The 12,267-nt window shown below is 41.3% G+C and overlaps 1 long non-coding RNA gene and 1 pseudogene across 1 annotated transcript in view; both read right to left on the reverse strand.

Annotated features, from left to right (window-relative positions):
* Positions 1–55: 55 nt before the first annotated feature.
* The window catches only part of LOC118014881, a 170,072-nt gene continuing 157,860 nt past the window's right edge, over positions 56–12,267 (reverse strand). Inside the window, exons 5-6 of the long non-coding RNA XR_004680406.1 lie at positions 4,280–4,362; positions 56–2,278 (exon numbers count right to left, since the gene is read on the reverse strand). This is a non-coding gene — a long non-coding RNA (uncharacterized LOC118014881). The remainder of the gene's footprint in view (positions 2,279–4,279; positions 4,363–12,267) is intronic.
* LOC118014879 lies at positions 5,020–5,981 on the reverse strand (annotated as a pseudogene).

A 12,267-nucleotide genomic window follows, 5' to 3' on the forward strand; every position in this document is an offset into this window, starting at 1 on the left:
CAAAAATCTATGTATAATTTAAAAGCTTATCAAAAAATTCAGAGATAAAGCTTATATTTTGTCACCAAAAGGTAGTTTCAGCTATTTACCAAAATGATAAAAATAAAACTGGGACATCCAGAAATTGAGGTAAATTCTTACTATATCACATGCATATTTAGTATAACATAGGGACATACTGTACGATTTACAGCACAATCTCTCTGTAGAAGGAAAACATATATAATATACTGTTAGATGGGTAGCTTAACATTTTCCTTGCTTTTAGTCTGTACTAGAATACTTAAGCTTTATTGTTTTTTCTATGAATCAGACCATGTAGTCTACAACAGTCATGACTATTTTGAAGATTACACATAAGCAAAAAATTTAAGGATCCTAGACCTGTTTTTCTTGTCTGTGGAGGAAGCTCCTTTTGGGTCCTGAATCCATCATGAAACATATTACTTATCTCTTCTAATGAGAAGTCATATTTTGTCAGACTAGCATCAAAGGTCTTTTTAAATTTGTTCATAAAATTTTGAACCCTATATGGCCCTATATGCTTCTCTTCAGGTTTATATCACTCTTTGGTAAGAGCCATCAACCACATGCAAATCCACCTAGCTGTGCCATCACCTGGCCTAGCCTAGTTTTCCCAAACACCTCATGGAGTGGTATGGGAGACTTTGCTGGGTGCCTTGTGAAAAGCTACTAACACTGTGTTTGTTTACTTCTTTTTATCTGACTAGTTAGTAACTAAGTGTGGTGGTGACCTCATCAGGAAGGTTTGTCCTTTTTGTCCATGCTATGTATCTCATAAAGTTCATTGCCTCCTTTAAGTGCTATTTATACAGCTTTTCAATTCATTTAGTTAATTCATTCATTAAGCACCATTATTAGGACATTATTAGATGCTAAAGATGCAAAAATGAATTAAGTTGGTATGTTTTCAGGGTACCAAATAAACCAGGCATGCCAATCAGCATACCTGTTCTGCATCATAACATAAAATGAAGCAATTAGAAAGCTCTATCTCTAAATCACCAAAAGGAAAAGGGATACATTATTATGTGGTATGCATGTTTATTAAAGTTCCTATGAATGTAGCACCAAGTGTTATAAACATATGATGATATATCTCAAGCCTTACCAAGATATGATTACCAAATGAAGTCACCTGTATGTCCAGGCTTTACTAAGAATTACTATTTGATACATCTAAATAAAGTCACACTTTTGATAATAAATTATTTTGCATTGAGTCCTCACTCATGAAATTATTGCTCTTCAGTGCCATATTGGCTTTTTCTCTCTCTCCCTTCCTATATCCATACACATATACAGATGTGCACACACACACACACACACATTACTACTATTAAATTTTTTGGTTCATTCACTTGAGAATAAGTTGCAGGTACCCGATCTAAGTACCCGATCATATCTCCTAAATCCCTAAATACCTCCTAAGGACAAGAACATTCTCTTACATAAGCACAATTCACTAATCAAATTCAGGAAATCTAACCGTGATATATTATTATTATCCAACATACATCCCATTTCAAATTTCACCAATTTTCCCAATAATTAAATATCTTCTATGGTATTTATTTCTTTGATCCAGGAGTCAATCAGGATTACACATTTCTTTGGTTGTCATGTTTCTTGTCTCCTTTTCTCTAGAATGGTCTCTCAGCTTCTCTGTGCCCTTTATGAAATTCACACTCTTGAGTATAGGCTAGTTGTTTGCGGAAGGTCCTTCAGTTGGGTTTCTTTCATTATTTCCCCAGGTTATTTTTCAGAGTTCCCCAGGGCACTGCCTCATGTGTGATCTGGAGCCGGTCCTTCCAGTTCTGTCTGGCTGATTTAACTGCCCTCCACATGGCTGCCGCTTCTGTTCCTACACACTTCAAGAGAAGGCCCAGCTCTCTCTCTGTTGACAGCCACCACCCAGATCCACTCAGGCCTCTGAGAAAGTGCACTGCAGCCCCATGGCCTCTCACTCCAAACTCTGAATGGTTGCTCCTTAATTCCTCACAGCACACCCGAGGCCGGGCTGTAGCTTTTCAACAGAACTTCATTCAATGTTTAAGGGTAACACAAACATAACACAGAGAACGATGTCAAACTGCTACTAAAAGTTGTTACTCTTAGAGCCCACAGGCTAACACATGACCTCAGAGTCTTTAAATAAAGTGGTTCCCACCTCCGTATGGAAGGGTCAGTTCACTCGATCACAAATGCTCCCATACTGTCCATGGTAGGGAGTTCGGAACCAGCAGGGTACCAAGGCCTGGAGAGAGTAAACCATTATCCTCAGTGTCCTCATTTCCTGATTTAGGATAGGAGGATTTACTTCCCAGGATGAGAGGTACTAAGGACATCCATTCCCTTACCTGGGAACCTTACTTTTGAGTATTAATCAGGCTCCATGGTGCAGCAGGTCCAGTCCTCCCAGACCACATTTACTAAAGTTAGACTGTCTAGTTTTATATTACACCACATGTGGGCCACCAAGAATGCAGCGTGGAAGAATTACCACAAGCCAAATACAATTCCTTTATAGCCTTTCCTCCAGCATGCAGTGAAGAGAAGAATGGTTCTTCACACCCCTACTACAGCCAGGTTTTCATTCCTGATCTGTAAACAAATGCTTGGGCAAGAATCAATCATCACATCTCCCAAGACCAACCAGCAATTTTCAGACATAAGAAATTCTAAATCTAGATTGAGGAAAAAATTATAACTCTGCAGGAGCATAATTGAGCTTAAGATACACCCAATTTACATTACTAAATAGACTGTTCAAATCATTTGCATTTGGGTTACTTCATCGCGTTTTGGCCTTCTTTTAGAAAAACAGTGAGTACTTACTTGCCCTTATACCTACACAATTAAAAGGCCCATTGAAGTGATGTTTACAAAACCTGATTTAGCAGTTCGGCCCCAAAGGTAAATTCCAGTGTCTATCCCAGAGGTGAAATTGCTTATAACTTCAAGACTGGAAGGCTTTCCACCCTCAATTATTTTTACTATTTTAAGGCAGACTTTCAGCATTTTTAAATGTCATACCTTTCCAGCTTTTTCACCCAGAGTCCTCTCTCAATGTCTTTTTTTTTAAGTGACAGAATCCTTTTTTTTTTTTTTTAAAGATTTTATTTATTTATTTGTCAGAGAGAGCGAGAGCACAAGCAGGGGGAAGCAGACTCCCTGCTGAGCAAGGAACCCAGTGCAGGACTCCACCCCAGGACCTTGGGATCATGACCTGATCTGAAGGCAGATGCTCAAGCGACTGAGCCACCCAGGCGTCCCTCTCTCTCAATGTCTCGTGCTCCTGCCAAACAAGAGCACTTTGCTAATCTCTGATTCTACCCCTTACTTTCTCACTTCCCCACTCTTGCTTCTGTGGGCCTCTCATCTTGAATACTCTCCCCATCATCCTGAACTCTCAAACTTATACTTAGCTGTCAGAGACCAACTCTAATGGCATCTCCCAGTCTTTCCAACTGGATGTGATAGATCTTTCCTCTTAAATCTCATAGCACGATATTTGCAACTTTTTCTTTTGGCAGTTATGTTCTACCTTATGTTGCATTTACTAGGTTCATGTCTTATCTGTCCTACTAGGCTTCCTTCCAGTGCTATACTCCTCTTCATATCTCTCCCATCATCTGGCATGGTGCCTTGCAAATAGCAGGCATTCCCAAAAGATTTGCAGAGTTGAAGTGAACTAAAACCTAGTGAATACAATATCTCAGTTGATAGCTCTGACCTAAATTACATCACATGGCAAATCTGAAGATACTAGTTCAAGAGTGAGAGATGAAATGTTTCAATTTGTTGTTAATTTGCCAACCACAGCTTTGGCTAATCATTAGCAAAGACAGGCATTATAAATAGAGCCCCTTTTAAGTTAAAACTTACTGACGTTTGATGACACAGAGTAGAGCAACTGGATATAATGGTTCCTGGGTTGTAGAGCTTAAAGTTTATGAGAAAAGTACAATCCCAGCTACATGAGAAATAAGAAATTGCTACTGCTGTCTCTCCTATTTGGTTGGCTATACTGAATGGAAAGTTAAAAGTAGAAAAAAAAAAAAAAGGATGTAATAGGCTAAAAGATCTTTAGTGACACATTTCTGGGGATGTTTTAGTCATTCTATTACTGTTATCAAATATAGTCACTGAAGGCCTATTAGAACAGGCTGCTGGTCAGGTAATTCTATCACAACATAATGGGATGGAAAAAATATCATATAACAAATGACACAGGTTTCCCTTGGGAGAGACTCACCTTTCTTACGGACACAGCCTTGAGAAACCTGTGAAGAGTGACTACTTCCCTGTAGGGTATAGGTTCCGATGGTTTGAAGTCTTCTGAGGAGGAAGAGAGACAAAAAGAGAAATTTATTTGCATTTGGGGTGGGGCAGAGGGAGAAAGGAGAGACAGGAAAACGAGGACAATAGATGCCATGTTGGGTGGAATACCATGAACTAAGCAAGGTGACTCTTCTCAGTGATCTCATGCACACTCAGGAAATTTTACAAAATCACAAAAAGCTTGAGGTGATTGGATTTCTTCTGAAAACCAACAAAATGGCCAAGTTCTGCATCATGGTTTTTGTGGTAAATAAATTTGAGATGGTAAGCTCTGGTGCAGGGGCCTGAGCCAGAGAAGAGCTGGAGGCCTTAAGTTGATGAGAGTCCCCAGAAATCCTGGGGACTTCCCCACCCCTTGGAAATTAGAGGCTTTGAAAAAATTTCCCCCAGAGTCCAGAAATAGACAGGCCCTTAGATAAAATCAGCATTACAGAAGTTGGGTGGTCACAGGCTTATAATCTAATACTCCAGAAATAATAACTCATGACTTATTTACATAAACATTACTCTGTTTATTAAATAAAAAAAGCAAATAATGCTTGAGGCGGTATAATGTAGCATTTATTTCTTTATTTATTTTGTATATTTGAAACTTTAAGGTTAGTTTATTAAGTTCCATGATGAAAGCCATCAGAAGAATATTCTCCTGGAAATTATTTTTTCTTAGAAAAAAAGAAAGAAAAATCAACACGTCAGCACAGCCACACATGCTGTGGCAGTCACACCTCTCTGCAGATGCGGATAGTCCATTCATCGGTCAGATCACTCTCTGGGTCAGCAGGATTATTGTCTGGATCCTCCTCCTCATCCAAGTCATCCATTTCTTGGAACAGAGATTCATCTACCTCCACATTGTTTCCAGCATCTTCCAAAAACTGGATATCAGATGTGTCAAGACTTATGATCTGTTTCAAAGAGCTGTTTCCCACTTAATTTATTTTTTCCTGCTTGTTCTTCTTCTTTCATTCGTTTCTTTTTAATTTCCAAGAGTTCTGCATCAAACTTGGCCTTCCAACTTAAGAAATTCTCAATTGTAACAGGAGTGCCATGAATGCTTTTCAGCTTCCTCTGCCTCTTTTTCTTTTTGTTTCTTTTCTTCTTCTCTTCTAGTTTTTATTTGATCCACTATTTCGTTTAGTTTTTCTTGCACAGCTGTCACTAAAGTAAAGATCATCACCATACCAAGGTTTTCTTCTGCCTGTAATGCTAATAGTTTTAAAAATGTCAGAGACATCATTATCTTCTAGATTTTCCTGGGAGAATATTTCATAAAGAGGAGCTTCATCTGGGTGTTTTTCACTGTATGTAAACTTGAGGGTAGTCTGGACAGTTTCATCATTTTCTCCAGCCTCAGATGTCACAGTAATGGTGAAACTGGGTGGATTTTTCTGATAATACTGTGAAGGAGTTGGGGTAGATGGACTCCAGAGCCTCCAGCTCGTTGCACAGCTCCTCGCCGTAATCTGTCATCGTGGCCCTCGCTGCTGCCCATGGATCGCCCAGCCACCCAGGCGGCGCGTTGCAGCTGGGACTGCGGCCGAGCTGGGAGAGCTGGCAGCAGCCGGACGGGTGCAGGTGTAGAGTCCCCGGCTGGGAGGCTCGGGGCCCAAAGCCAGGCTGGGCCTGCTGAACAACAGCCCCATATGGGCCTATGCCTTCTCTCTAGTTCCTAATGTAGCATTTATGAGGAAAGATTCTGGAGCCACATGCCTGGGTCTGATCCTTAACTCAACCTTTTACTAGCTCTGTGATACTAAGTAAGTTATTTGACCCTTTGTGCCTCAGTTTCTTCATTTGAAAAATGGAGGAAATGAAAGTAGCTCTCTGAGAACCAAGGGTCTAACAAGCCTATTATTCCTCTGTGAGACTTAGCCATTAGTTGACTATCCAGCTCTGTTCTCCTAGTGACCTGGAAAAAGTAGAAATGCCAACTATGTTACTAGACATTGTTGTTTATGGTAAAAATGAGCCCTGAGTGGTACATTGCATCTGGACTGGGAGGAATTAGAAAAGAACGATAAATACCAATGGGAATATTAGGCTTTGGGCTTCCATGAGTATGGTGACCCTTAAAACTAGGCTTGTACCTGGCAGGATCCTTGTAGCTATAACATCAACATCCTACAGGAGATATTAATATATGACCCAGCAATTGTGCTGTTTGGTATTTACCCCGATGAATTGAAAACTTATGTCCATATGAAAATCTATGCATGAGTGCTTACAGCAGCTTTATTCAAAATTGCTGAAACTTGGAAGCAACCAAGATGTCCTTCAATAGGTGAATGGATAAACAAACTGTGGCACATCCATACTCTGGAGTATTATTCAGAAATAAAAAGGAATGAGCTAACAAACTGGGAAAGGACATGGAGGGATGTTAAAGGCATATTGCTAAGTGAAGGAAGCCAGACTGAAAGGCTACATACTGAATGTCAACTATATGACATTCTAGAAAAGGCAAATCTTTGGAGAGAGTAAAAAGATTAGTGGTTGTTAGGGGTCTGGAGGAGGGAGGGAGAATGAATAGGTGGAGTACACAGAGTTTTTAAGACAGCAAAACTATTCTGTATGACACTGTGAAGGTGGATATGTGACATTATGCCTCTGTCAAAATCCACAGAATGTACAAAACCAAGAGTAAACCCTAGTATAAGTTATGGACTTAAGTCAATAATAAGGTATCGAGCGTGGTTCATCAAGTACAACTGTACCACACTAATATAAGTTTTTAATAATAAGGGAGACTGTGTGTGGATAGAGGGATGAGGGGGTATATGGGAACTCTCTGTACTTTCCGTTCGATTTTCTGAAAATTGTGAAGAATGAAGCTTCTGAGCCAGATGGATCCTGCACTCTCCCCATGTGGGTCTTTTTCCTGCCCCAGAGCTATTGGTCTTCTTCAAGAATTGCCACTGAAGAAAGAAATGTCTGAAGTGGCTGGCAAGCTTTGATTCATCTCCTATATCCTTCTGAATAGGCTGGTGGCTCATGGTCACTTGGTCTGAGCATTTGATTGAGCCTAAGAAGATCTCCTGGTGGGCTATGCACTAACTAGCTCATAAAACAGTTGTGAAAATTAAGTGAGGTAACATTGGCAAAGCTCTCAGGACAGGATTTGGGCCATGTAAATGTTACATGATTGTTAGTCATAATTTATTACAGGAGTGGTTGTTGTTAAACATTTTAATAATTACATCTCAAAAAATTATGAGTGATATGTCATCTGCAATATCAGATCAATATATACTTTGTATGTATATATCCATATGGATATATATGTTACATGTATAGATACAACATATGTATTTATTATATAATGTCTTGCACATAAGTTGGTGTTTGTTTTATATTCTTTTCTAAGATGGTCCGTCAGGTACAGCCACAAGAGGAGACATGGGAAACCCTCAGGAAAAAACAGTTTATTATATTCAAAGATCCCAGAGACAGGAGGCACAGCATGCCACGCAGGGCCACAAGGGTACCAGGGTGGTGAGAAGGCAGAAGATAGGAGCAAAGAGGTTTAGGCCAGAATCTTTGTTGGGGTTTCCCCAAGAAAGGTAAGGCAGAACAGAGTAAACAGTTTAGGATTGGCTAGTTTGAATATTTTTCATGGGCTTTGGGCTACAAGGATGGCCCTTAGTTGCCATCATGATATCTGGCCCTGGGATGAGCAAGACAAAGGAATATTGTCTCCTGAGGGGCCAGGCTAAATAGATGAGGTCTGACTCTAGATTGGTTAGTTTGCATATGAAGGACATACTCCGGGCCCTCTCTAAGAATTGTCTAGGTCAGGGAAGAGCAATCTCTCCCCACCCCAACCAACGCTAGAAAGGTTTTTTAAGATGTCAAAACATAGTAATAGAAAAAAAAAAAAAAAAATATATATATATATATATATATATAAATATATAATACGGAGACCTTCAGGCAATTCCCCAAATTCTATTATGTGGAAATGTTTCAGTGATTACAGCTTGGAACCCAAGACTACATCTTTAAAAACTCTAGCCTGTCCTCAGCCCAGCTGAGCTCCCTCCAAAATGAACAAATTGATCCCTGACCTTTTTAAATGAATTTATCTGCCTGAAATCTATGCTTTCCTTGCTATTATATCCCAAGCACCGAACATAATGTCTTGCACTCATTCAGTTCCTCATTTATCTACATTTATTGAGGACCTACAATGTGCCAAGCACAGAGCTAGTAGCTGTTAAAAAAAAATTCCTAATTGAAAATATGAACCATTTTATGTGCTCCCTCACACTCTCTTGGCCTCACACAGCTCCTGGGCCCTCTGCCACTTGCTTTTCTTCAGCTGTTTCTGCAGCTGTCAGCTCCTCGCCTGAGTTCTACTCAGTCTATACTGTCCTACAGCCTGAGGCCAATGTCCAGAATCTGTGCTGCCTCCCACGACCTCCTCACATGCACATGGACGAAACACCATGCCACAGCTTAGAAAAATCTGGCTTCACAGACTGAGTGGGCCAGGCAACGTCACAGAAGTTTGGGGGAGTTCACTCGGTGGGGCAGACTTCAATGCAGATAAACTTCTCTGTCTCTCTCCCTACAATGGACTGTTTTGAGGTATGGTGTTCTAGTACAGTAGCAGGAGATATTCCCTTTATAGAAGAGGCTCTCTGTGCCTCTTCTCAAAGGAGTGACACCTCTTGTGTTTACTCCTAGCGTCACTTCCTTTCTCCCTCACTTTTGCTGCCTGGGGATTGCATCGCCCAATGAAGCAGTAGCAATTAAGTGTTGCCTTAGGCTCTGTTTTCTGGTGAATTCCAGCGAAGCCTTACTCATAGATCCATGCCTTAATAATCCCAGTTACCAACCCTTCTGCATATTGTACTTCGGGTCCTCTCCTTGCCCCTTGCATTCAATTTACATTCCAATTTCACTCAGCTCAATGTCATGACTCTCCTGCTTATGTCTCTATTTTGGCTCCATGTACTCCCACCCTTTTTTATCCCAGTCCCTGTTACCTTGTATTTCTTTTTCCAGCCTTTGTTCGTCCTTCTACTATAGTTAATAATATTTTAATTTTGGGGGGGGGGATTACTCGTCTCCTACCCTCATGTGATTCACATAAAACTAAACTTCCTTCCTATACTGTCCAGGTCTTGGCCAACCAGTGTATTCCATATTCTTAGTCATAATGATTAGTTTGGAGATAGCCGTATGACTAAGTTAGTCCAAACAGAGCTGGTCTTGAGAACTTTGTTGGAATTACTGAGGAATAAAAGCTCTTTTTTTTTCTCTTAAGAAGAGAAATGAAGTAAGCTTGGACATGGAGTCAGTCTGAGAATGAAGCCAGATCCAAGGGAAAGGGAAAGGGAGGCTGGCTTTTGATGAGGAGGTTCAAGCTGCTGAATTCATTCATGCCTGAAGTTTTCTACCCTTAAACCTTAAAGTTTTTTGAGGGAATAAATTGCATTTTTGCCTTTTGGTCCCTGTAACTGAGGTGTACAGATAAATATAGTTTTTTTCTTTATAAATGCCTAAGCTCCTGGGCATTAATATAAACACCTGGGGTACCCAACATGAGATAAAAGTAGAGCTCCCTAGAAACTTGTGATCTCCATACCTTTCCACTACAGTGCTGTGGGATGAACTTAAATGAGTCATTTGGTAAAGACAAGGATTAAGTTACTGGCCCTGGGGGCAGACACTCCACACCTGGTACTCAAGTAGCCATTCCACAGTGCACCCTGTCTTGTCACATCTTGCCTCCCCCCTTTCCGTCCTGACCTATGTTTCTGTCTGAGTGCCTTGCCAGCATCTGATGCAACTTCTTAAATTCTTAAAACTGCAGGGGAATTTTATGGCCATTCAGGCACACAGTTCTTAAGTAGAGCAGAGCAGGTGGAATTTCTGGCACCCTACCAGGCTGGAGGTACAAAAGCAGGTCTACTGCCCTGGGATGTGGGGGCAGCTCTAGGAGGAACTTCCCAGCCTGACCACCTGTGCCTTCCAAAGTTGGTTCTCGTTTATCATTTCTACTTGACTCATATTCTGGTCTCTCCTAACTCTTTGTTGAGTGGGCCTCTCTTCCTAATACGGTTTTACTTCACTTTGCACACACTCTCACCTGCCCTAGGCCATGTTTCTTCAGCTCCCCTTGATGCTTTGGATCTTCTTCCTTCAAGTTGCCCCTCTAAGAAGGTGGGTCTTATCAATTCTTTCCAACCTGATGCATGGGACCTAGACATTCATGAAGTCTACTTACAGTGAAGGAGAGCTATTTACTCTGACTCAGGCTGTACCAGTGTGTCCCCAACCAGCAACAAAGGACACCCTGGGAACTCTTTGCCTACCTTACCAAGCTTCCTGTAGACCTCTAGAATTTAGGTATAGCCTGCTGTGTTCTCAGAGGAGAATCCTCATGCAGTGATTGGATGTGCATTGAGCAAGATCTAAAGCACATGCAGGGGATTTCTCCTGCTTACACATGATGAGTGAATTGCTGATGGGTGAGGTCTTAAACCACAGACTGGAAAATATTCCCACTTATGTAATGGGGCAGTTTTGTCAGACATGTTAACCCCTTCAGTCCAGCACAATTTCTGGATATTTTCTTGGTGACCCTTACAGCAGCCATAGCCCCCAGTCTCCTGGACAGACACACTCTGACAACCAGGTGACTCTCAGGTAACTATGCCGGTGGAATTCAGGTGTAAGACAGATGGAACAAACAATAACAGTAAAATATATTGAGTACCTTCTATATGTAAGGCACAGACTAGGTGGTAGTGGTTCAAACAAACAAAATCATTGAATTAAGACATTACAAACTGTGAAAAGTACTTTGAATGAAATGAGCAAGAGGCCAAGACAGAATAATAGGGGAGGGTGACCATTCAGGAAAGGCCTTTCTGAGGAGGTGGCATGAAGTACGACAGAGAGAGACTGAGCGAGAGAGAGCAGTGATCATGCAAGCAGTTGAAGGGAGAGTGTTACAGCCAGAAAAAAACAGCATATGCAAATTCCCTGGAGGTCAGTTTGTTAAAGAAAAGGAAAGAAAATCAGAGCAGTTGATGGGTAATGAGCAAGAGGGAGAATGGTACAGGATGAGAACTGAGGAAGCAGCAGGTCTGATCTGGAGGCAGGGACTTGGAGGTTGTCAACATACAGAGGGCATGTAAAGTCATGGGAATGAATGAGGTCCCCAGGGGAGTGCGTGGTAGGGAAATAGGAGGGCAGAGGGCCCTCCGCTCAAGTGTTCTCCAGAAGTCCTGGTCCTTCCCTCTTCAGGCTTCATAAGCAAGATGTAGTACCCTTCTTCTCACTAAGCCCAATGGCCTCTGTACAAAGTGAGCCAACTCTGGTTGTCCTCTCAGAAAGCCCAGTCCTTCAGCCCGTCCCCACACCTCTATCTTTCACTTTCAGATGAGTTTCCTACCCCCACTACTTAGGTAAATAAATGATCTTCATGCTAAGAGAAAAGGAAGGAAAGACAAAACCCCAAAGAACATTATCATCACCACCCAGCCAAGCAACTTAACCAACAAACAAAACTATAGTGTGAGCTCTCAGGAAGGAGATTACCCTGCTAGCCAAGTCTTGGAGGATAATTTGCTCTACTGCTGTTAGCCTTGGGGTGAATCATGCTTCCAGACTGCTCTGCTTTGCCTTGGTAGTCAGTTTATCTGTGTGTAGCACAGATCACATGGAAGGCTGGAACAAGATAATTTGACTGGCTCTGGGCCAACCACAACCATTTCTGGATGAGCATGTGCCCCATTAAAAATGGGTCATGAAGCCAACATGCACCTGTAAGACATCACATATCTTTCTGGGTGGTGTGTGAGCTTCAAAGACCTCATTGTGTAATTACGTGCTTTTTTAATGTGAAATGGTCAAGATATTCTCTGATCTCTCTGTGAATACTCCCTACTT

Source organism: Mirounga leonina, unplaced genomic scaffold, assembly GCF_011800145.1.
Source record: "Mirounga leonina isolate KUSES-001 unplaced genomic scaffold, KU_Mleo_1.0 Mir_165, whole genome shotgun sequence".
Classification (NCBI taxonomy): Eukaryota; Metazoa; Chordata; class Mammalia; order Carnivora; family Phocidae; genus Mirounga; species Mirounga leonina.